The 25,446-nt window shown below is 41.4% G+C and overlaps 1 protein-coding gene and 1 pseudogene across 1 annotated transcript in view; one reads left to right on the top strand and one right to left on the bottom strand.

Moving 5' to 3' along the window:
• Nucleotides 1-25,446, bottom strand: part of LOC126188807 (zwei Ig domain protein zig-8-like) — a 475,470-nt gene that overhangs the window by 389,250 nt on the left and 60,774 nt on the right. The window lies entirely within an intron of this gene.
• On the top strand, nt 20,552-20,669 carry LOC126189932 (5S ribosomal RNA; annotated as a pseudogene).

The raw sequence follows: 25,446 nt of genomic DNA, 5'->3' as shown, positions 1-25,446 counted from the left end.
AGTCATATGCTACCTTAACCACAAACTCATGATGTCCAATGTATCCGAGAAAACAGCGGTCGTCAATGTGCGGCAGAACTAAAATCACCATCGCTCTGTTCACGAGGATTAATGCTAAAAGCAAATGGTCGACTTCCTTGTATTGGGAGAATTTTAGGAAAGTGTGGTTGACCAGTAAAGGACTATATGTAGGAAGCTGGAGCGACCCATTCTTGAGTACTGCTCGAATGTTGGGAATGCGTACCAGGTCGTATTGAAGGAAGACATCGAAGCAATTCAGAGGCAGGCTGCTAGATTTGTTACTGGTAGGTTCGAACAACACGTAATTGTTACGGAAACGCTTTGGGAACTTAAATGGGAATCCCTGGAGGGAAGGGGACGTTCTTTTCGACAAACACTACTTGGAAAGGTTAGAGACCGACATTTGAAGATGACTGCCGAACGATTCTATCGCTGACAACATACCTCGCGCGTAACAGCCACGAACACTGATACAGAGGCGAACAGACAATCGTTTTCCCCTCGTTCTATTTGCAAGTGGAACAGGAGGGGAAATGACAGGTAGTGGTACAGGGCAGCCCCCCGCTACGCACCGTACGGTGGCTTCCGGAGTATCTTTGTAGATGTAGAAGTAGATTTAACCTCTACGAGAAAAAAAGACAGAAAAATCCCAGTTTCACCGCAAGAAGCGAATTTAATTGCTTGCTGTCGTTGGTTGTCTGAAACTATCCTATCAATAGGTACACGAAATGCCACGTTGCCACTTGATGAACAGTCCTGGTTGGCACTTGATTGTAGGAGGCATAGGCAAATTGCAAGCGGAAAAAGAATGTTATGGCTTGGTTCAAATGGATCTGAGCACTATGCGACTTAACTTCCGAGGTCATCAGTCGCCTAGAACTTAGAAATAATTAAACCTACCTAACCTAAAGACATCAAACGCATCCATGCCCGAGGCAGGATTCGAATCTGCGAGCGGAGCGGTCGCTCGGTTCCTGACTGTAGCGCCTAGAACCGCACGGCCACTGCGGTCGGCAAGAATGTTATGAAATAACAGTAAACAACTGTAGTCACTGCGATGGGAAAAGAGACGCAGCCACGCATTGGAAAAATAGTTTTAAACCAGTTAAATAAATAAGGGTAATAATCAAAGTCTTTCGATTACATTTACAAGCCAAAAAAATTATGCTGCATTTGACACGATTCGAACCTATGACATACTATACGTCAGGTGTACACGCTAACCACTGTATTACTACAGTGCATTAGGTTGTTATATTTATGACTCTGATGTTCCACTAGCAATGATGAATTGCAGCATACGAAAATTCCGCTTGACACAATTTCGTCCGAAACTTATCTAATTTAAACCGACCTCTATATATGAAGCGCTGAATCGCGTCTAGTGCTGAAGAACCCAGTAGCATTTGGGTAGGGCTGTATTTCAAAACGAGTGTATTTCGTTGACGTCGTTGTTTGTGTATGTTATTTTCGGTATAGTCACCATGTGTGATGGAATACGAAAGAAAAGGTTCAGATACATGATCCGGTATCCAAACACACGAAGAAAGATAATCAGAAACGAAACTGGAACTGAAGTGACCAACTGCCGTGGCAGTTCGGCAATGGTGGACTGTTCGGTCGCGATGTTGAGCGTTCTGATTGGTCGAAAGCAGCTCCAACGCTTCAAGTGTCAAGCATCAAGTGACTTTATTTTTATAGGACTATAGATTTAGATTTGCATTTAAATGTCCTAGCAAGAGCTAAGGAAATGACGTCTAATGCCATGAGCAGAGAGGCAGAGAGGTGCCAAATGGGCAGTCACTGGTGGGCAGCGTAATTAAAATGGAAAAGAAAAAAAAAAGTAATCGTGACCGGCCGTCTAATAAAACGAAATGATTGTATGGAATTACGGGTAGGAGACCCCGTATGGGTAGTTCGGCTTTTCAATCTGACGTCACTCTGACGACTTGCGCGGCGTTGGTGATGGGATGAAATTATGACGAGCAACACATTAACTTAGTCCCCGAGTGACGAAAATTCCCGGCCCGGCTGGGAATCATGCCCGGGATCTAGCAGCAGAAACACTAACTACTAAACCACGAGCTGTAGACTAACCGTCTAATGATGAACGTGGTCTTTCGAAACCGATAACGACGTTATACTTTCATAAACAAAATTATCAACAGTGGCTAACTGTAGTGTTTCAACTTTTTGAAATTATTTCCGTAAGTTTGATTCTGCCACGTGAAGTTCTAGCTCGGTTCTAGCTACGGACTTTTATGTATCGTGCATTTCAGTCGTTGTCTCCTTTTCGTGTTTTGTAAATATGAAGCAATATCCGCATTTTGCCGCAGAAACAGGCGGCTACCTCATATTGGCGACGCAGTCTGTCTTGCGGCAAGGTGACCTCTGCTCGTCGCAGACAAGTGGGGCAGCCGCTGCTCTGGGATTGAGTGCAGCCAGCTTCCAGGGCTCGGCTAGTGTAGTGTGGGCGGCGACGTCACAGACGCAAATCCAGGCCCCAGCGCCGCCGCCGTGCACAGGGGGCGGCAGCCGGCCCGCCTCCGCCTGCATATAAATTGCATCATATTCCAAACATGACTGGCCGCGGCGTCCCATCCCCCCCCCCCTCTGCTCACCCCCTCTCTTCTCTTGCTATCCGCCTACCACTCTCACTGTGTCAACTGCCGAGAAGCGCACTCGGCTTGTGGTAAGACGATCTCCATTGAAAAAATTGCCCCTTCCACTCTTTTGAAGAGAAATAACTTTGTTGCGCTCAGTGCAGCTCCTGAATAAGATGCAGTCCTGGTACAGGCATTGCCTCTATACTTCTAGTAAAGGCAATTGAAATAACTCACGATAGCTCGCACTGTAACACAGACGGAGGTGACAACCTCCTAATATCGTGTTGGCCCTCTATCTTCACCGTGTAAGTGCAGGGATTCAACAGGTGTTGGAGGTCCCTTCCAGAAATACTGTGCCACGCTGCCAATAAAGCTGTCCATAATTGCGGAAGTGTTACCGATGAAGGATTTTGAGCACGAACTGACCTCTCGATTATGTGCCATAGATCTTCGAGGGGATTCATGTCGGCCGATCTGGATATACACTTTACAGAATACACAAGTAGACTCAGGCTACCACCTCAGGTGGAGGTGACCTCCAAGAACCAACAGCCCCTCTCGTGCTTTGAACAATCCCAGAGCAAGCTCGTCCCACAGTTGGTAAAACGCTGCTTAATAGAACCGAAAGCAGCAGGATGTGCCTGTGTGCTGCACGCTTAGCATCAGACAGTCAAGAAGCCGGCTATTTGTCCACATGATGGAAAAAAAACTGGATTCCTTTTTCCTTCTCCTAGCACCCAGAATTTAGAAACAGAACTCTCGCAAATGTCTGCAACTTTACTGTTCATACAAATAAACGTGTCTTCCACGTCGCATTTAATAGTACGAAAGTAGAAGTGCAAGACATTTTAGTTAGACGACCTGTCGTTCTCGTAATAAACAATTACGTTTGTGTTTAATTGGCAGAGTAAAGTATAGTACTCCAAGAATAAGCTATTTATAGATATGTCATACGCCTCTCATTCATTCCAAGAGGCAATATACTGATCTGTGTATTCAAGTTCCATCTCTTTAAAGGTAAGAGGCATGTGAGACGTCACTCACTCGTTTTCGCAACCTGTTACCACAAGATGTACAGCTGGAATCAGCAGATATCGGTAAAAATACATTACCTTTCTCCACCTGTTAAGTTTCTCACCGATTAACTCTACTCAACTTTTCATTGCAATGGAACAAGATACTGCAAGCGTTCTAAATTTAAGAAACATCACCCTGTCCCGCAAACAGATCATACAATAAAGATTTACTTTAATTAAGGGCTTCGTTCGTCCTCATATCGTTATCTGCGTTGTCTCCCTCATGATTATGATAAGAGCTCTTTTTCGTGTAACAGCACATTCTCTTGTTTCGCTCTCACGCACATGGAAAACGTAAAAGTTCGTGAGCTATGTTGCCAGGAACACTGTCGAACATGATTGTTGTGGTGTTCCAGGTGTAGCGGTAAGGGCAAGCTTAAGTGTACTTGCATCCAAATCTTTGAACACAGTACACTCATCCGTCAACTTTATTCTGAGACAGTACTTCACTGTTGTGGATGATAGCAAAAGACACAATTGACCAGCGCACGTTCAAATGGTTCAAATGACTCTGAGCAGTATGGGACTTAACTTCAAATGGCTCTGAGCACTATGCGACTTAACTTCTGAGGTCAAGAGTCCCCTAGAGCTTAGAACTACTTAAACCTAACTAACCTAAGGACATCACACACATCCATGCCCGACATAGGATGCGAACCTGCGGCCGTAGTGGTAGCGCGACTCCAGACTGTAGCTCCTAGAACCGTTCGGCCACTCCGGCCGGCACCAGCGCAGGTCGAAGAGCTTATGCAACGAGAGAATATTCGGCAGGTGGACTGGGCTGCCCTTTCCATCGACTTAACTCCCATCGAGCATCTGCGGTATGTGATGAGGACGCATACTGCAGCACGTCCACATGCCCCACCAGCAATCCAGCTGTTGGCAGAACTGAACGCCCTACCATAAGAACTCATAATTAATCTTCTGCTCAGCAGGGGAGCACGTTGCAGCGCCTGCTTTGTCGTCCGTGATAATTGCACACCCTATTAAGGTTCAACTCCAGCCATTTCTAATGAAGAGGGGTCCATCTTTGATCGTGGTGACTTCAGTAAAATTCTCTTTGGATAAAAGTGTGATTTTTGTTCGTCTGATTGCACACTCCTTTCAGTTGCTTTCTGTAGCAGAGTGCTGTAGTTGTTTACATTATTCTCCAAGCTTCATCGAGCTATGTTACAGTGACACATCATCCGATTAACTCATTTGCATCAGATAAATATCTACGTATTTTGAATGTTGATATTAAATAAAACTATGTCCTTTATTTGTGACACAGTGCATCGTCGGAAAAATTATTTTTATCTACAACGTTATCTACATAAGTACTCTACAAGTCACAATTAAGAGTTGGACAGAGGGTTCAGAGAAACACCTTCAAGCTATTTGTCTACCGTTGCAGTCTGTAACAACGAGCGGGAAAACGATTAGTTAAATCTTTCAGTGCCAGCTCTGATTTCACTTATTTTATAATGATGACCATTCATCCCTATGTATATCGGAACTAAAAAAATGATTTCGCACACTGGGGAGACAGCCTGTGACAGAAATGTTATGAGAAGACCCTGCCGCAACGAAAAGAACCTTTCTTTTAATGATTTCCACCCCAATTCACGTAACATATCGTGGCGCTCTGTCCTCTATTTCCCCACAGTAGCAAACGAGCTGCCCTTCTTCGAACTTTTTCAATGTCCTCCGTCGAACTTATATGACGCAGAAGAGGACGTACAAGCGCAGTGTAGTCAGACTCTTTGGTAAACTTGTTACATTTTCTCAGTTTTCTCCAAATAAAGCGAAGTTTTTTGTTTGCTTTACCCTGAACATTATCTAGTTGATTGTTCGGACTTAAGTTGTTCGTCCCCTTTTGGTACTCATGTGGGTGACTTCACACTTTTCATTATTTATAGTCAATTGCCACTTTCATGCCGTACAGACATTCTGTCCAAATAGTTTTCCAACTTGTTTCTAGCACCTGACTACTTTATAAGACGGTAAATAATTGCATTATTCGCAAACAATCTAAGCGTGCTACTCAGACTATCTCCTCAATTGGTGTTGTAGATCAGGAACAGCAGACGGTCTTTAATATTACACTGGTGAACGCCAGATATTATTTCTGTTTTACTCGATTACTTTCCGTCATTTACTGACAAATGTCTACATCTACATCATACTCCGGTGCTACCTAATGGCATGCGGCGGAGGATACTGTTGTACGTCTAACCGAGCCCTGCGAAGAATAATTGTTGGTAAGCCGTATTGGCTGTAATTTCTCGAATTTTCTCATCATGGTCACTACGCGAGACGTATGTGGTTGGAAGTAATATGTTGTCTGGCTCTTCCCGGAAAGTGCTGTATCGAAATTTTCATAGTAAATCTCTCAAATGGTTCAAATGGCTCTGAGCACTATGGGACTTAACATCTGTGGTCATCAGTCCCCTAGAACTCAGAACTACTTAAACCTAACTAACCTAAGGACATCACACACATCCATGACCGAGGCAGGATTCGAACCTGCGACCGTTGCGGTCACGCGGTTCCAGACTGAAGCGCCTAGAACCACACGGTCACACCAGCCGATGGAAGTCTTGAATCCCGTCACAGATCTGCTCCGATACTCGATAAACTCGTATTTTTTCACTAAACGGCAGTGCGGGACTGTGTCAATTGCCTTCCTGAAGTCAAGGAACGCGGCATCAACCTAAGCGCCATTGTCTACGGCGCTGTCGATCTCATGAACTAACAATGCAAGTTGAGTTTCTCAGGATCTCTGTTTGCGAAATCTATGTTGATTTTTATAGGGGAGATTATTATTTTCCAAAAACGTCATAATTCTTGATCATAGAACATGTTCCATAATTCTACAGCGGATTGACGTCAACGATATAGGTCTACAACTGTGAGCATCTGTCTTCAGCACTTCTTAAAAATGGGAATGACGTGCCCTATCTTTTAGTCGCTAGGTACCCTTTGTTGCTCAAGCGATCGACGATAAATTACTGCTAGAAGGGAAGCAAGCTCTTTCACAAAATCTTTGTAGAATCTTAAAGGTATCTCATCTGGTGCTGACGCCTTTCCGCTATTTAGCGATTGAAGTTGTTTTTTTATTCCACGATCGGTTATCTCCATATCTCCCATTTCGAAGTTCGTACGATGATTGAGAGGAGGGGACGTGTTACATCTTCCGCGGTAAAACAATTTTGTAAGACAGAATTCAGTATTTCGGCGCTCTCGTTCTTACCTTCATTTTGGGTGCCAGTATGGTCACTGAGAGAATGGACGGATGATTTTGATACACATACTGATTCTACATTCCACCAAACGCTCCTAGAGTTTTTGCTCGGACCGGTTGACAAAGTTTTAGGCTATTGATCGCTTCTCTCATTGCTCTCCTTGCGCTCATTTTCGTTTCATTCAGCTTTTGTTTCTTTGCTAAGGTTTTACTTCTCTTCAATCTGAGAAGTTCTCTTTGTTTACGTAGCAGTTTTCTCACTCTGCTATTATACCACGGTAAATCTTTCCCGTATCTGTAGACCTTACTCGGAGCATACTCGTCTAACTGGACCCTGTTGCTAAGGCACAGAGCCAGCCGGGCTACTGCTGCCACCTTACCCATCCGCCGAGTGACACGTGAACCCAGCAGTTTCTGCCACCATTCTCGAGTGAGGACGGACCGGTCAGATGTTGCGTATCAGAAGATGTAGCGACACGCAGGCCACTAGGGGATTCCAACGGCACCAAACGTGGCGTCGGAGACTTTCATGAAAGCATGTCTGAATAAAATCTTGTCGGCTTCCAAGCCGCGTCAAATTTTACTCCTGACAATGATGACGGATATAGCCATTGAAAGATCGAGAATTTTATTCGAGCTGACGCGGCTTGAAAACCGAGAATATTTTATTCAGGCACTAAAGGTATGACAGGTCTCGTCACCAGCGCCCCAATAGTCGCCGCAACTTTGAGTATCAGCCAGAAGCATGTCGTCTGTACTCAGCGCAATTTCCAGCTGTTTACTGACAGCAGCCAATTCACCTTGTGTCCGGTCACAACAAGCACAGCCCCTAGTCATATCGTGGCGTGTAAACAACAGGTATAACCCCTCAAATACCGAGTTTAGAATGTACGCAAAATATTACGAGGAAAATAAAGAAACACTAAAAACTGCTCTGCAGATTTCTCACTATGCTCTGAGATGGCAATTTCTTTAACCGAAGTAAATTTCTCTACTAAAGTGGATGTATTTAGGTTTACGTGTTACTAGAAACTCTGCTTACCCGACAGTTACTGTACGATATAAGTATCCAAACATATAAACTGTATGCTATGCACCAGCAGGAAATTTAAAGATAGTGGTATGACTTGGAGCTTCTGGTGGCGGGAAAATTATTCTAGGAAGCCTACTTACACAAGGATATGCACCAACATTTACGCAAAAACCAGAACGCAGAGCAATTTGCTAACCACTAGTCCCCAGAGTAAAATAGAGAGGTATTCTTTGCAGAAGCATGTGAAAAAAAGCAGAAACTAATCTAAATTAGTGTGTGGCAGACAACTGCTTTTGCTCCCGCTGCTCTCGCGTCCGCTCGGCTCGACGTGTGCCGCTACACTGTAAACTTTCCGACAGGAAATCATCAATTCAGTCCCACAACGGAAAGAATAGTCCATAGGCCCGTAATTATATTGGAAGTCGTTGTGAGATGTGGTGTCAAAAGCCTTCTGGAAATCTAAAAATTTGCGATCAGTTTGACCTCTGTCACCAGCACTCATTACTTCGTGAGAATAAAGAGCGAGTTGTCTTTCACAAGGACGATATTTTCTGAATCCGTCTTGACTCTTTGTTACTAAATCGTTTTGGCTCAAATGGTTCAAATGACTCGAAGAACTATGGGACTTAACGTCTGAGGTCATCAGTCCCCTAGACTTAGAACTACTTAAACCTAACTAACCTAATGGCATCACACTCATCCTTGCCCGAGGCGGGATTCGAACCTGCGACCGTAGCAGCAGCGCGATTCCAGACTGAAGCTCATAGAACGTTTCGGCCACACCGGTCGGCAATAAATCGTTTTCTTCGAGGTAACTCATAATGTTCGAATACACTGTATGTTCCAAAACACTTTTGCAAATCGGCATTAGGCCGGCCTCGGTGGCCGTGCGGTTCTAGGCGCTGCAGTCCGGAACCGCGGGACTGCTACGGTCGCAGGTTCGAATCCTGCCTCGGACATGGATGTGTGTGATGTCCTTAGGTTAGTTAGGTTTAAGTAGTTCTAAGTTCTATGAGACTGGACCTCAGAGTCCCCTAGTGCTCAGAGCCATTTGAACCATTTGAAATGGACATTAGCGATATCGAGTAATTTAGTGGACTACCTAGATTTCCTATCTGGGTATTGGTGTAATCGTATGGATAAGAAAAGTTCCGTCAGTTGCACGTGTATTTATTTGTCTATGCCGAACGTGTTTCGCCTCTTCATGTTAGCCATCTTCACTGGTATGTAACACAAATAAATTATTTTATTAAAGATATTTTGATGGGAGATCTGTAGTGATTCTTTGCTGTCCATTTACATCTCACTGTTTTACACATATTTATAACAATATGGTTGTGTTTTTTATTTACATTCATTTTCTGTTTTACTATGCGTCCACGTGTTCATGTGAATGTTCCACAAGCACGTAGCATAGGTTTCTCACAGTTGAAAATTTATCTCCACGTAACCCATACTTTAGCACACTACACATGTTCTTGTTCACACGCTTTAGGGTTGACTGATGGAGAGTGTAAGTCTGAAAACAGAGTGGGATGTAGAGTGGGCGAAGAAGGAGGGCGAATGGTGTAGCGCTGGGTGTTCTATTGTCTTTTTTGTTTTCGCAATCTTTATTAATTATTTGTCCCGTAGGATGAGCATTCCTATTCTGTCGTTGTTGCAGTGTAAGATCACCGTGTCTGTTTTCATCACAGTGCAGTGGGATTTCCTTTTACTAAATTTCCTGCATGTGGGGAGTGAGTGCACTCACTCTTTAATTCCCTTGTGTGTTCTTTGCAACTGGTATTAAAATTTTTTGCAATTATCCCAATATGCGAAAGTAACAGACGTCTTCGCCTATCACGGCAGTCGGTCGGGCTACACCCGCCACCTTGGTGTTACAACGTTCCTCCGCTCATTACACATCCAGCGTTGGCAGAGTATGGTCTGTGCCTCTCTACTTTGCTTTGTGTGGCCTGTCAGATGTGAGCTGCAGTAGAAAACCCCGCTACCTGTGAGGAGCGTTCTGTGATTAAGTTTTTGTAGGCAAGAAATTGCAAACCAATTGAGATTTATCGCGACTTTTATAATTTTTACGGAAACAGAGTAATGAGCGAAAGTCGAGTGAGGCGTACCAGTGTTGACAATGAGGACCTGGCCCTCTGACTGACAAAGTGGTGATGCAGATCGACGGCACAATTCGTGAAGTCTTCGTTTCACGACCACGAAACTTTCACGTTTCCCCCACATTTTACGGAGACTGGTGCATGAAATTGTGGCAGAGAAGCTCAGTTACCACCAATTTGTGTTAACCTGGTTCCCTGAGTCCTAATGGAAGATCACAAAAAGACAGACTGGCTGAAACACTATCTTCCTCGAAGATCATGAGGAAAATAGTAGGAAATGTATCTGTCTTATCGTAACTGGGGACGAGATTTGGGTGAAGTATGTCAGTTGTGAAACAAAAAGGCAGTAGTTGGAATAAGGGTACACCGTTTCTCACAAGAAACAAGGAGTGTTTGTAACGCTCTCAACAAGGAAGATCAAGGCTACTGTATTTTCGAACTCTAAGGGAGTGATTATCTTTGATTTCCTTCCACGTGACGCAACAGTTAACTCAGAGAGCTGTTGTCAAACAGTGACAAACTTAAGGCGGACGATACAAAACAAGCACCGGGCAAAAAATTAGCTTACAAGCTTTCTTTCTTACGACAGCGTACATCCACGCACGGCGAATCGTAGCCGAGAGCTCCTACGAGGTTTTGGATCGAAAGTCTTTAATCATCCGCCATACAGTCCGGATTTGGCGTCTAGCGACAACCACTTCCTCCCAGGAATGAAGACATGGCTCGCTACACAACGCTTTGATACTGACGCCGAACTGCATGTTGGAATAAAGCATTAGTTGCAATCGCAGGTGGCAGAATTCTACAGAGACGGTATACAAAAACTTGTGCCGCTGTATGATAAATGCCTCAATTAGAATGGCGATTATGTAGAGAAATTGTTTTAGAGTGTAACTTTAAAACTTAAGTAATAAAATTTAGTTTTTCCGTATGGTCAACTTTTAATTTCAAAACTTCTGTTACTTTCTCGACTGCTGTCGTATTTAGAATGGCATCTGTTAGTTGTTGATTCATACATTACTGTACTGTTATGTTCACCTTTACTTTCTGTCTCAGTTTTCCTTTCATTTTGCGTTTTTCTTGAAGGGTGTGTTAATCTTATGTTTTTTGCGATTGTTACTAACCCTGCTGTGAGTTGCCTGTGGCATGTTACGGTGTGTTACTGTCGTGTGATGGTATATTTGGATTGTTTTTAATTTTGCTGTCTTATGTTTGTATTTGCCTCTTAGCTGTGTCTTTTGGTTTATGTACTGTCTTGGCGTTGTATCAATTGTTTTGTGCTATGGTGATTATCATGTCCAGTTCGTCTTGATGCTTCTTTCCACTTGGATGTTTTCTGCAGAGTCTGTACACCTTTTGTCATAACAACGTTTAAATTTTATTCATCAAGTTCAAAAATTCACTATGCCATTTAAAGTAATATAGAGCAGCACTTGAACATTGTATACTATGGTATACAGTCAACATATACGCTTCAGATGCAGTGGCGGATTTAAAATTTTGGGCCCCTAGGCACACCATATTATATGCGCACCTCCCCAAAAAAAGAACATGTTTTAAATAATAACTATTACCCGATCACTTCACAATTGCGCTATAAGCTGTTTCCGTACTCTGATATTCGTTGTTCTGTAGGACGCGTCAGCGGTCTAGTAGCGCTCAATCAAAATGTAATATGGTTCCTGAACTGTACTTGGTGTACGGCAGCTGATAAAACAAACTTAAAACTCCACTGTGTTAACACATTCCTCTGTCGAAAGAAAACAGAAACGAACACAAGGAAAATAACTTTTTTCTTATGACATAAAAATTCAGCAGAGCGTGTACGAGACAGGTTTTTGTTATACATTCACTTTTAATATGAAAATAAAAGTTGTGTTACGATCTAAAAATTGATGCTAACATGTCATACATTAGAAAGTAAGCAGGTAAATGAAACACGTCCGGTATTAATACGTGAATCTATAGGAAATCGTAAGAAATGAAAATAGAATGGAGATTTCGGTAGAAGAACTAGTAACTAAATACAGACGAACAAACACAGAACTGGATTTGCTATTATATAATTCTTCAGACTAGTGTGGAAGAATCAAACTTGTTTAATAATCTAATAGCTAACGTGTAAAGAATTAGGGTCTGTGTAGCTAGATGCTGCATAATAAATGTACACAGTACCTTTAATCCCTGTAAGGGCTGAGCAGTTTTCTACTGCAGAAACTGCTCTCACCACAGCTCTTTCTAACTGTATTAGAAAAGCCTTTACATATTTACCGACAGAACTGAACTACGTAATTTATTAATACTTTTTCATCTGAGCGTACTCTCCGATAACGTATATTTCGGCGATAACTACACATTTCAGCAGACGCCAAGAATACGGATCAGTTGTAATACACTACAGTATTAGTATGACTTGACTGTACAACGCCGAGCGGTGTGGATCATTCGGGTATCGTTTAGTATTGTCGGGTGCCTTCGGTCACGTCGGCACGTAAACGAGGTTTAGTTCTGCGTTCTGCCATCGGCAACTGTAAAATAAACAGGTAATACGTAGTTTCCAATCCAATGAAGGTGCTCTAAGCTATAATAAAAATCACATTATAATCTTAAATTTTTGAAAACTAATACGAATAAACCACCACTAATACGAATAAACCACTCACCAGTCAGTAAAGTTTGCGTCTGGCTTTGACGGCAGAAAACTCGTTGCTCATATCTTCATAGTTCTGACGGTTATCAGTTTGGAGGTCTGCTTCGATGTGAAGAATGGACAAGGCGTTCAATCTCTCTTCAAACAACGTAGAACGTAGGTACGATTTCAGTCTTTTAAGAGCCATAAACAAGCGTTCAGCTGAACAATTTGTAAGTTCCATACATAGAAATATTCAAAGAGCAATGTCAACATTCCGAAACACGGACTGTAACCTCTCTTTTCGTAAAAATTTACACATTTCGACTGGTGTATCACTGATCTCAGAAGATTTCAAAAGTTCCACTACATGTATATATTAATAGGGAGGAAGGCTCTAAATCTGTGTCATGTGACGCTTGGAGTTTTGCTGCACGTTTAGCAATATCGTTAGGTGTTAAAGTTACTGAAAACTGTGAAGGATTCCAACGGTGTTCTTAGCTTTCTTTCCTACTCACTAATTTGGGGTACAAGTTGTCGAGTACTGGGAGACATGTTTGGACTCCCTGTAACATTTATGACAGCTTGAATTCTGCTGGAGACTATCTGAGAAACGGCGTCGCATTCTTCCTCAAGCACTGAAACCAGAGAATGTAGTGATGTAGGACACGGGTTTGAACTGAAGTCGAAGCTCTAATTTATCCAAAAAGTGTTCCATTGGCTTCCACAAAAAACCTAATCAAACTAACATGACAAGCGTGAGAAACTGGGGGTTTTGTTTGGGGACAAATTAAATATAAACACACGCCACTACACCGAACGACAAAAAACCCTAAAATAACAAGACCCCACACCCCTCCCAAATTCCACTACACACAAAAATCCACTGGAATCAATCACTTCCTTTTACCTATATAGGTCAACAGAAACAACCGATACCACACTATAAATCTAAAAAGTTTCACCACCACCACACTTAATCCTACCACAAAAAAACACCTAGAAAATCAAATTTCGTATCGAACTCCTCCCTTGATCTATATAGGTCAACAGCAACTACTAATACCACACTGTAAATCTCAAAACTTTCACTACCACCTCACTTAAAAAAAGACACCTAGAAAATCAAAACTGCAATCGAACACTTCCCTTTACCTGTTATCCTTACGACATCTTCGCAAATAGCCGTCCCTGGTCAGAGACGCCGGAACTTTAGTAAGTCTCAGTTCTCCACGACACACTGAACACTTCACAACTTCAGCCTACAGGCCAAATAGCTGAAGGAATTTTATTAGAGACAACGCACTGTCCTCCATCATTACCGACTACCAAAAACTGTTGACCTTATCAGTCATATCCATACCTACCAAAGATATAAACAAAGAAATTTTTCAAAATTCACACACGATGAACAAAAAAAACTACAATAACGTCGACATAACAAAAACAAAATCGTTAACTCACTGAAAAATATTCCGCTGAAAGCACAGTCACCACCGATACCACAAACTTGCAATGCTCCACGCAAGTGAACCCATACGCCACATAACACACTACTCATAAACACACCACCAGAGGGCACCACCGATTACATCAAAACGACACCTACAAACATGCCACCCTCACAAACTAAACTCTACGCCGTTGTGACGTCACACACCACAACAGCCTTACGTCATTGGTCAAAGCCGATGGGTGGGATCGGACACTTCCGTCGACCCCCATTGCTTATAATGTTACTCATCACCCCAGATTCCTCATTTGCAGTCATCCGTTGTCCAACGGCTTCGCTCTTTACCTCAAGTGTCACTTGACACTGACTACAGAAATGTGTGGCTTATGAGGACTGGTGGATCACTGTAACCCAATCCTTATCCACTGTAACTCTGCTAGCTGAACTCACAAGTGATTTCTTCCTCTAATTTCATGTGACTCTTATATGACCACAATTCTTGACGGTCCCTGTCCGTTAGTACATGAGATCTGCCTGGTCTCGGTTTAGCTGTGGTTGTTCCTACACGTTTCCTCTTGACAGTCACATCAGCAGTAGTCAGTATGGCAGCTTCGAATGGCTGAAATGCCCTGATGTACTTGTTACTCAGGTGACATTCCATAACCAATCCATGTTAGAAGTCACTGAGACTCCTGACTGACCTGTTCTGCTGTTACTGCATCGCTTCTGGGAACATAGTACTCCACACCTCCTTTTGTACTAATGAGTCCACCTCTCTTGACATTTAGTGGCCGGGTCCACATTTCATAGGGATGTTCAGATATTTGTGATTAGATAGTGTAAAACATACAACAAACAGTCAATTTTACACACATCACCTACTGGTAAAAAATGACATAACAGTGGAAAGAGACAATCATTACAATCGTCGACAGAAATTTTCTCATCCCAGAAATAATCTACGTCTGTGGTACCGACTGATGGAAAGTAATCCATCAGAAAGGCCTTTCCTGTCATTCCAAATTCAGTTTCCCAGAAGATCTATGCACCTCCGTCTCTATTTGCAACTTGACAGCTGATTTAGTAAGTTGCTCTCTTGCAGGTTGGAATTAACATGACTGTGTTTTATTTCCCTTCCAATCAGAAAATCCCTTCCAATCAGACCGCTTCTTCGTCATAATGAAGTTTGCGTTTCGTGACTTTTTATATGTGCATTCATACTCTATATCAATCACAATTTTCATGGATTTATTTTCATAATAGTCGAACATGCCACGAACAGATGCAATCATTCCTATAAGTGATTCATATAATTCAAGCACTATTTTAGTATCAATATTTACACTTTGCAATTTCAGATCTACACTATTCAATATATGGAGTATGTCATTCCAAATTGTCATCATCAATACTGCTTCTAGTCTGCTGAGTTGATTCAATGAAGCTGAAGCCTCATTTCGCACAAGTGGTTTTTCAAACGTATAATTGGCAGTAAGTGTGAGGGTATTGATAACACCCTCACAGTTTTCATATGGACTAACACACGCGTCCTCTCTTGCTGACCAACATGTTTTTCGTTAACTTTTTACCGTGTTACGTTCCGGTTTCATGAGAGAAAGAAGTTTATCCTAGCGCTGTGTAGAAGCAGAGAAAAAATTATAAATGTTTTGCACTACATTGAAAAATGCACATACTTCCCGACAAAAGCTTGCATCGCTAGTGCCGACTAAATTCAAAGAATTTTCTGCACAGGGTACATAATGCGCTTTCGGATTTCGTTCTTTAATGCGTGCCTGAAAACCAGCGTAAGTCCCTGAGATATTTCTAGCGTTGTCATATGACAGGCCTCTACAGTCAGTAATATCAATGGAATTTGTAGACAGGAGTTTTAGTGCAGCCTCAGCAAAGTTATCGGATTTGTGTCCCGGATTTGGTTCAAACCGAATGAAACGTTCAACAATTGACCATTCTCGTTCACGTATCTTAATATGAAAGATAATTGATCAATATGTGAAACGTCCGAAGTATAATCTACTATTATAGAGAAATATCTGGTCTGTTTTATTTAACGTATGATAGTTCTTTATACTCTTTCAGAAAGAAGCTCAGTTATTTCATCACAGATTGTTGAAGAAAGATAACTTGTATATCCCTGCCCTGGATATCCATATCGTTCAATGTGCTCTGCGAGAAAAGGCTGAGACTCGGCTATAAATTCAAGAGGTGTCATAAATCGACCTTTATGTGATGAATGGAATCTCTCAACGTGTCCACGTAGGGGAAGTCAACGACGTGTTAGCTTCTTTACTACTGTAAGCACACTTTTCAGCTCACTGCGCCAGTATATTTTTTCTGTCTCTATATATGACTCTAAATGGTTATCTATTGTTTCAAGTGACTTTTTTCTTGTTAAGAGTGATAACTCAGAATTTTTGTGTTCAAGTGAATTCTCATGATGAGATAAAATATTAGAACTACTTTTCCCATCTGCCATACCATTAGTAGCAATCGCGGCATTACCTCCGAACAATTTACATGGTACACAGAAAACATCACTGGTGCTACAGGGGTTTACCAGAAAATCACTCCAAATTAATGCACCATTTAAAAGTGTAAGGAAAAATACATTTATTTCAAATATCAGATTTTATCGCCTATTGATCTTGAACTACAAATATCACCGTAACAATTTTGATTAATGCCACGTTGTAAGAGAATGTCGATTGTTGATCCATTGACACACTGCATGATCATCACTAATGAGGTTATTTCTTTTTGTAATGTCTGCTCGACACTTAGTTTTGCGTGAGACTCGAAATCAGAAAGAATTTCTTTTCTTCATTTTTAACCTTTGTTTCGTCTGAAGTGACATCTTTTACAACAGATGCAGTGCTAGAAATATCATCCCTACTACTTGAACTCGTAGTCGAAACAGCAACATTTTTTGCGAAAAATCAATCTCCTTTGTCAAGCATTTTTAGAACACTAGCTTCTCGTTCTCGCCTTCCCTTCGATGATTTCAGAAATGCCGCCCCACCTAATTTAGCACGTTTGCTTTTTTCACTGTTATTCATGTTAAGGCACTTACAAAATTGTCAACCAACAGTCAAAACAAAAGAAAAAAAAATTGTGAAAGGAAAGAAAGAAAGACTGTAGTTTCAATCGTACTGCACCGCACATGAGTACAAAACGTTTTGCTTTAAACACGGTACACGAGCACAAAGATTTTTACCTTAAACATGGAGCGATGAACTGACCAACTCGGATTACTCGACGTAACTGTGCTATGAAAGAACGACAATGCAGAATAATTTAATTTCATTATGTCATTGTCGCCCGTTTTTCAGTTGTCGGTGATCAGTAAAAGCACACCTGCGGGCTGGAATTCGTCTCGTAAAGAAAACGGGACCGTCCCTTTTTTGGCTTCTGTTTCCCGCGTCGCCAGAATTTTAGCTGGGATGTCAATATGTTCTGAATATTCTTGACAATATCTTACTGATTTAAAAAGTAAATAATTTTTGCAATTTCTTGCAGTGGGGTGTGCTGGATCGACTCTTATCCCACTTAATTGTTGTAACATTTTAGCGGTTTCTGTGGGAAGAGAAGACAGACTACAAAGTTTAAGTAATCTTGTTGGCAGCTGATGTGGTGTGTTGTCATTTGTATGAAAGCTGCTGTTATGTCTACACACAAATGGACCTTTTGTTCTAACATAAAATGAAAACAACCTTTCCTCGAAGAAAAAAAGATTAGTTAAGAAGTTTAATATAAAATTTGCAATGCCACGTGCTATTCGATTGCACAGAGTAGAACTTTGACATCGTGCAGGCTGCAACACAACAAATGAGACAAATGAAAGTTGGTTACTTCTTCTTTTTTTGGCCCAAAATAGTAACTAAGTAAATAAGTAAATAAAATTTGTTAACTGTTGTGAAGTCTATTTCCATTTTATTAGATATTCTGCTTACGTTCTTTTCGTATAAACATGTGTTTAAAAATGTTAAACATTCCCAGTATCAACATGTTTTGTTAAACGGGTATCATTAAACCAAAGCTCAGATACTGAATACCACAGAGCTTTCTCATTAATTACCCTAATGGTGGGTTGACTTGGTAATTCTTCGTAAAATTTAAGTAGAGTCAGGTTTTACATACTGAGGTCCACACATGTTAAAGTATTTAAGAAACTGGTGATTAGTTTATCACAGCTTTTCTGGGGTCCCGGTATTTTCACAGGGAAAACATGGTAGGGTTAAGCAAAAGCCGACAACACTCAGGAAAATTAATTAAAAATAGTTTTCTTAGCATTAATAGTCACACTTCCAGATAAATGTTACTAAAAGTTCGTCATGGATTTTAGCCAGACATCTTCTACAAAATGATTTGCTGCTTCTGTGACCACTGGTATATCAACTATCAAATGTTAGTACGCCTTAGATGAGTTCGTACCGACTAAGGTCCAAAGCGAGGGGAAAGATCCACCGTGGTATAACAATCATGTACGAAAGGTACTACGGAAACAAAGAAAGCTTCATCATAGGTTTAAGAGTAGTCGAATCATAGCTGATAAGGAAAAGCTGAACGAAGCGAAAAAGAGCGTAAAGAGAGCAATGAGAGAAGCATTCAACGAATTCGAACATAAAACATTGGCAAACAATCTAAACAAGAACCCTAAAAAGTTTTGGTCATATGTAAAATCGGTAAGCTGATCTAAATCCCCTATTCAGTCACTCGTTGACCACGATGGCACCGAAACAGAGGACGACCGAAGAAAGGCAGAAATACTGAATTCAGTGTTCCGAAACTGTTTCACTGCGGAAAATCGTAACACGGTCCCTGACTTCAGCCGTCGCACGGACGCCAAAATGGAAAATATTGAAATAAACGATATCGGAATTGAAAAACAACTGCTATCACTTAGTAGCGGAAAAGCATCCGGACCAGAAGAGATACCCTTAAGATTCTACAGTGATTATGCTAAAGAACTTGCCCCCTTTCTATCAGCAATTTATCGTAGATCGCTGGAAGAACGTAAAGTACCTAGCGACTGGAAGAAAGCGCAGGTCGTTCCCATTTTCAAGAAGGGTCATAAATCTGATGCGAATAATTATAGGCCTATCTCGCTTACGTCAATCTGTTGTAGAATAGTGGAACATGTTTTGTGTTCTCGTATTATGACGTTCTTAGAATATACAAATCTCCTTCATCATAACCAACATGGATTCCGCAAACAGAGATCATGTGAAACTCAGCTCGCCCTATTTGCCCAAGAAATTCACAGTGCCGTAGACACTGGCGAGCAGATTGATGCCGTATTCCTGGACTTCAGGAAGGCATTTGATACGGTTCCGCACTTACGTTTAGTGAAAAAAATACGAGCTTACGGAATATCGGACCAGGTTTGTGATTGGATTCAGGGTTTCCTAGAAGAAAGAACACAACATGTCATTCTTAACGGTTCAAAATCTGCAGATGTAGAGGTAATTTCGGGAGTACCGCAAGGAAGCGTGATAGGACCTTTATTGTTTACAATATACATAAATGACTTAGTTGACAACATCGGTAGCTCCGGGAGGCTATTTGCAGATGACACGGTTGTTTACAAGAAAGTAGCAACATCAGAAAACTCGTACGTACTCCAGGAAGACCTGCAGAGGATTAATGCATGGTGCGACAGCTGGCAGCTTTCCCTAAACGTAGATAAATGTAATATAATGCGCATACATAGGGGCAGAAATCCATTCCAGTACGATTATGCCATAGGTGGTAAATCATTGGAAGCGGTAACGACCGTAAAATACTTAGGAGTTACTATCCGGAGCGATCTGAAGTGGAATGATCACATAAAACAAATAGTGGGAAAAGCAGGCGCCAGGTTGAGATTCATAGGAAGAATTCTAAAAAAATGTGACTCATCGACGAAAGAAGTAGCTTACAAAACGCTTGTTCGTCCGATTCTTGAGTATTGCTCATCAGTATGGGACCCTTACCAGGTGGGATTAATAGAAGAGATAGACATGATCCAGCGAAAAGCAGCGCGATTCGTCATGGGGACATTTAGTCAGCGCGAGAGCGTTACGGAGATGCTGAACAAGCTCCAGTGGCGGACACTTCAAGAAAGGCGTTACGCAATACGGAGAGGTTTATTATCGAAATTACGAGAGAGCACATTCCGGGAAGAGATGGGCAACATATTACTACCGCCCACATATATCTCGCGTAATGATCACAACGAAAAGATCCGAGAAATTAGAGCAAATACGGAGACTTACAAGCAGTCGTTCTTCCCACACACAATTCGTGAATGGAACAGGGAAGGGGGGATCAGATAGTGGTACAATAAGTACCCTCCGCCACACACCGTAAGGTGGCTCGCGGAGTATAGATGTAGATGTAGATGTAGATAGCGGCCTTGCCGCAGTGGTAACACCGGTTCCCGTCAGATCACCGAAGTTAAACGCTGTCGGGCTGGGATAGCAGTTGTATGGGTGACCATCCGGTCTCCCAAGCGCTGTTGGCAAGCGGGGTGCTCTCAGTCCTTGTGAGGCGAACTCAGGAGCTCCTTGATTGAGAAGTAGCGGCTCAGGTCTCGGGAACTGACATACGGCCGTGAGAGCAGTGTGCTGACCACATGCACCTCCATATCCGCACCCAGTGAAGCCTGTGGGCTGAGGAAGACACGGCGGCCGGTCGGTCCCGTTGGGCCTTCCAAGGCCTGTTCGTACAGAATAGTGGTAAGTAAATGTTGGTATAACAGCAGTTCCTTAAGTCAAGAAAGAGAAGCTACAAATATTCACCCAATTAAATAGGAATATGTGTCTGTGTCCATTGATGAACATGCTGCAGAAAAACATATATTGGATAAATAGCGTATGTTGTTAGAGCAGACATGCAATAGCACGTGATGTAAATATACAGACAACACCGAATACGGTGAACTGTATTTTCCCATAGGGTAACAGCAGCATCCATTGCCACTGCTCTGTATGCAGCTACCTCGGAAATGAAAAACACCCTGCCTTAACAGATATTCTTGGCCCAGTCCGGCAAAATATTTTAGTTTGTCACAAAATTTCGCAGTAGCCCTCTCTCCAGAGCAAGGAGAAAGATTAATTCTCTTCCCTGGACTGATTCACTAACATGCAGTTTCACGACATCCGCCGTCGTGCTCCCTCGAGTAATTAGTGCTTTTATGGTAAACACGCTAAAAATAGTCAAGTCACGTTGAATACACAGAGGGAATGAACTACTTTCGACTTTTAGCTGACGGAAGAAAGACATCTGCGATTCGAAAGCTACTGAAATCTGGACCACTAACGCATATTACCAAACGAAGCACAGTTTCAAACTCCGGTCACACATTTTGTGTTTCAGCATAAACCTTATTATAAATATCCCCATTTTGCAATGACACATGCGGTAGTATGTACCGGAAAGAAACCGCTATGAAACATGTCTGTGAGTATTAGTACATGAGTTGTTTATATCGTAAGTAAAGGAAAGTACGCACTAATATTTTTTTTCATTAAAATTGCAAACCATGGCAAGAAAACTGGCATTGTAGAGCACGAAATTTGAAATCTATAATAACAACAAGTTGCTGCATCAGGAATTTAGATCAAAATTCCGGAAGACAGGGAAGCGTGGGGATGATGTGGATGTGGCAGTTACAACTGACAGTTCGTTTTCAGACTTCACAAGCGACTCCCGCTTGCCGAAAGTGTAAACGACGATGGTAAAAAAAAAACGTAGAAGAAGTCTAATTTCTTTGGCGGAATCTCCTTGCAGTAATATACATTCTACCGACAAGGAAGAGAGCGGAGGTATTAGCATGGAGGTATAATAAGGGAAGTTATCATTACGTCACAAACTTGAAACCGGCACCCGTCACGTTAGTTGCGCCAAACGTTGGCTTCCAGTGGAATTGTTTTAATAAAAAATTGCAGCTTGCGTCATTTACGGGTTTGCTAATAGTTCTGATTACAGTCTGAAGTGTTAAGGAATCACATTTCATTCGTAAATGGATTTGTTCAAGCAATATTTTCTTTTATACGCGTGAATTCTAGTTACACTGATTACTTTTAAGATAGTGGTTTTATTTCTGTCATTTGACTATAGATTTCTCATCAGTCCAACTCGATAATGTCTCTGGCTCACTACTGTCAGAAGGAAGAATTGGAAACCGATCAAACATGGAAAAATATGTTACCATCAGTTTCGGAAATGGCAGATGGACTGGAGATCAGTTTCGTCAGTCAGCATTAAGGAAAATGCTGCAGTACGAAAGCAGCCTTTTCACGTCGCGTGTGTGTGTGTTTGAAGTTTACGGGCGCTAAACACCATAGTCATCAGCGCCCAGTTCACGTCGCATACTTCTTGGTAAATCGAAACGTATAACAAGAAGAAGGCTACATCAACGAGACGAAACAGTCATATTGCTGGATCCCATATGCATTTAAGTGCAACGAAACGTCCGAAAATGCCTTCCTGATGCCGCTGTTTACGAAAGCACTGTAACACTTTCTATTTAAAATAGTTGTTCCGTGAACACGACAGAGATAAAGAAGCAATCGTAAACAGTAGTCTGCTAAAGTTTTGGGACAGTAATAACATGGTGATGTTGGTTTCAAAGCTACGTGCAGCCTAAAGTCCATAGCGCTATCTACCCTTACTATGCCTCCGCGGATTTGAGTCACTACGCTCGAGGAAATAGGCACTACAAACATAACCTAAGGGAAAGAAATTCCTCAGTCTGTATCCCAAAACAACGATGTCATTGTAGACTAAGTCCTGGAGAAATTGGTGACCACGTCTGTCACAGGAAACATATCATTAAACGCTTTGATACAAGTAAGACAATAACGCAGAAAGCAAATACTCCTCCCAAATGAGAGTAGAGATGTTTCTGTTCTGGGCGACTTTTCTCGGTACATTTTTGCGAAAAAATAGCTGCAATTCCAGCGAAAGTGAAGCGTAAAGCTTCGGACATCGTTGGTCAATTTGGGTCATTGCTATGATGTTGATTTGTAATGTTAACGGAATCCCGACACAAAAACCGTCGTAAACGTTATATTCATACACGGACGTATTGCAGAGGTCCTCTACACGCCATCGATACAGTACTGAAGCGTCGGATAGCAAACGGTAGTACGCATTTCCATAGCGACAGTTTCGTAAATGGCTCGTGTATGTGCAAGTGTTGGTAGTACTGGTCGGACAACGAATAAAGCGGAAATTAAACGTCGCGGTGGAACTAGAGGCGACTATGGGGGCGGGCTGTGTTTTATGGAAGCTGTCTCAGTACCGTCAATTACAACCGGAACATAAAAACTTTTTACGTCAACCTTTATGTCTTTGGCGAAACTTACCGACAGCTGTAACTGGAATCAAAAACGGTTTTACGCTCACAGTAAAATTAATTGCGGGTGCTGAAGCGTTAATACAGGATGCTATTTCATTAAGGTTCAGTGCACACATATCCATGATTTTCCACAACAACCATTTATTTAGAGTCAACACAAATACGCACTGTTACAGAAGTGATACATCACGAATGATTTTTTTCTTAACGGAGAAACTACGCTGACGAATTCTTGGATAATAATCAAACATCACATTCTCTGTTAAGTAAATTTTAAATTATTGTTCAGGCCCTTGCGAGCTTCGGCCAGAGAGCAATGACGATAGCCTTATGTCATGACTGTCCCTATTATTGTTATTATTATTACTGTAACTTTTTATATCCATACTGATCGACTGGGAACACGTAACGATTTATGTGTCTCTTCTTTCGCAGTTGCTTTTTATCGTTTCAATAATTTTTCGTTTTCCCATCTTGTTCTCTTTTCTTTGTCTCTTTCCATGAAACATTGTAAATTTTTTTTTAATTTGTAAGCCACCTACACTTAGTATTTTATTTTTAAAGTTGTATCTTCCCGTCATTTCTGATTTATTGGTAACGTTAACTTTTTGCTATTTTTCATGTATTCCACCATTTTTCATAAATACAGTAATATTTTTATGATATCTCTGTTTCATTTCTTAGCTAGCAGTTTCCTAAGGAGATTAATATTTACTTTGACATTACTTCGGTATTTTTGTATATTTTTGGAGACGCTGTGACTCCTCTCATTTTCTAGTTCTCTATTCCGTTCAGCACGTACTTAATATCTAAGCATTTACATGCATATAAACGTTTCGGTCTTTATCACTGTGTCAGAGTTTTGTACTGGTATGTTTAGAAATGCATTTCCCGTTTTTAATAATTTTAGTTATACCACATTATCTTTCCATTTTACCAATTCTTACGTCTACTTTAAGTATTTCTAGTCCATTCTGCTGTAAAGCGTCTGCAAGAATTTTAAACGTATTGACCCATCGTGTTTTATTTATTTGTTTTATGTGTGTTTTGGTGCGTTTTAATAGTTATTATCATTGTTTTTGTTGATGTTGCAATAGTAGTTCTTGTTGTTGTTGCACATATTCGAAAAGTACGTAGAGAACCTATACAGTGAAGAACAACGCCGATGTTCACTACAGGTAACGTAGCAAACAGATAGCGAAAGATAAACCATATTTGTAATGCAGTCAGAGTATCACATGGCACAGGTCAAGTAAGACAGCACACAGCGAACTATTGCTGTAGCAGCTGCTGAGAAGTTTTATGATATGAACGTGAAAATTGTTGCTTGATCAAGTGGAAATGGTAATGGAGGTATGTGTACCGGTAGAAACTGCACAAAGAGTACGAGGTTTGTTTACAATAAACTGGTTCCAAAAGATGTGAGTTGCAGTAGTTACTGTGAGATGAAGACACTTGCACAGGATACGGGAGCGTGGAGAGCTCCATCGAAAAAGTATTCAGTCTGTTGGTCACAACTGCAACGACCAGAAAAACTGAAGAATACGTAGAAAAATTGAAAACAAATTACAGGATGTCAGATTGATTACAGGAATGGGAAATTTACCAGAGACTCTACTCTGAATTTGCGTTTAATAACGGAAAAAAATGAAGAAAATTTAGAATACCTTCTCAGCGTTTGATGGCGGTCTAGAGATACATTTCAAATTGTGAGGTGGAAAGTAAGTGTTAAAACTTGTGGGACGATTGTGATTACGGAGACGAGCAACAAATTTACAATATCTACACATATAATGAAAGAGGAAAGTAAAGGAAGGCAAGGTCGTGATGTCAAGTGCGTAAGCCTGGGTGGTAGCTTATCTCTGTAGTTTTTTTCCGCATTTACACAAATAAGGATGAAACAATAAAGTAAAAGAATGTTCCAGGTGTAAAAAAG

This window comes from Schistocerca cancellata, chromosome 5, assembly GCF_023864275.1.
Source record: "Schistocerca cancellata isolate TAMUIC-IGC-003103 chromosome 5, iqSchCanc2.1, whole genome shotgun sequence".
Lineage (NCBI taxonomy): Eukaryota > Metazoa > Arthropoda > Insecta > Orthoptera > Acrididae > Schistocerca > Schistocerca cancellata.
This window is presented reverse-complemented; position numbering and strand designations above follow the sequence as displayed.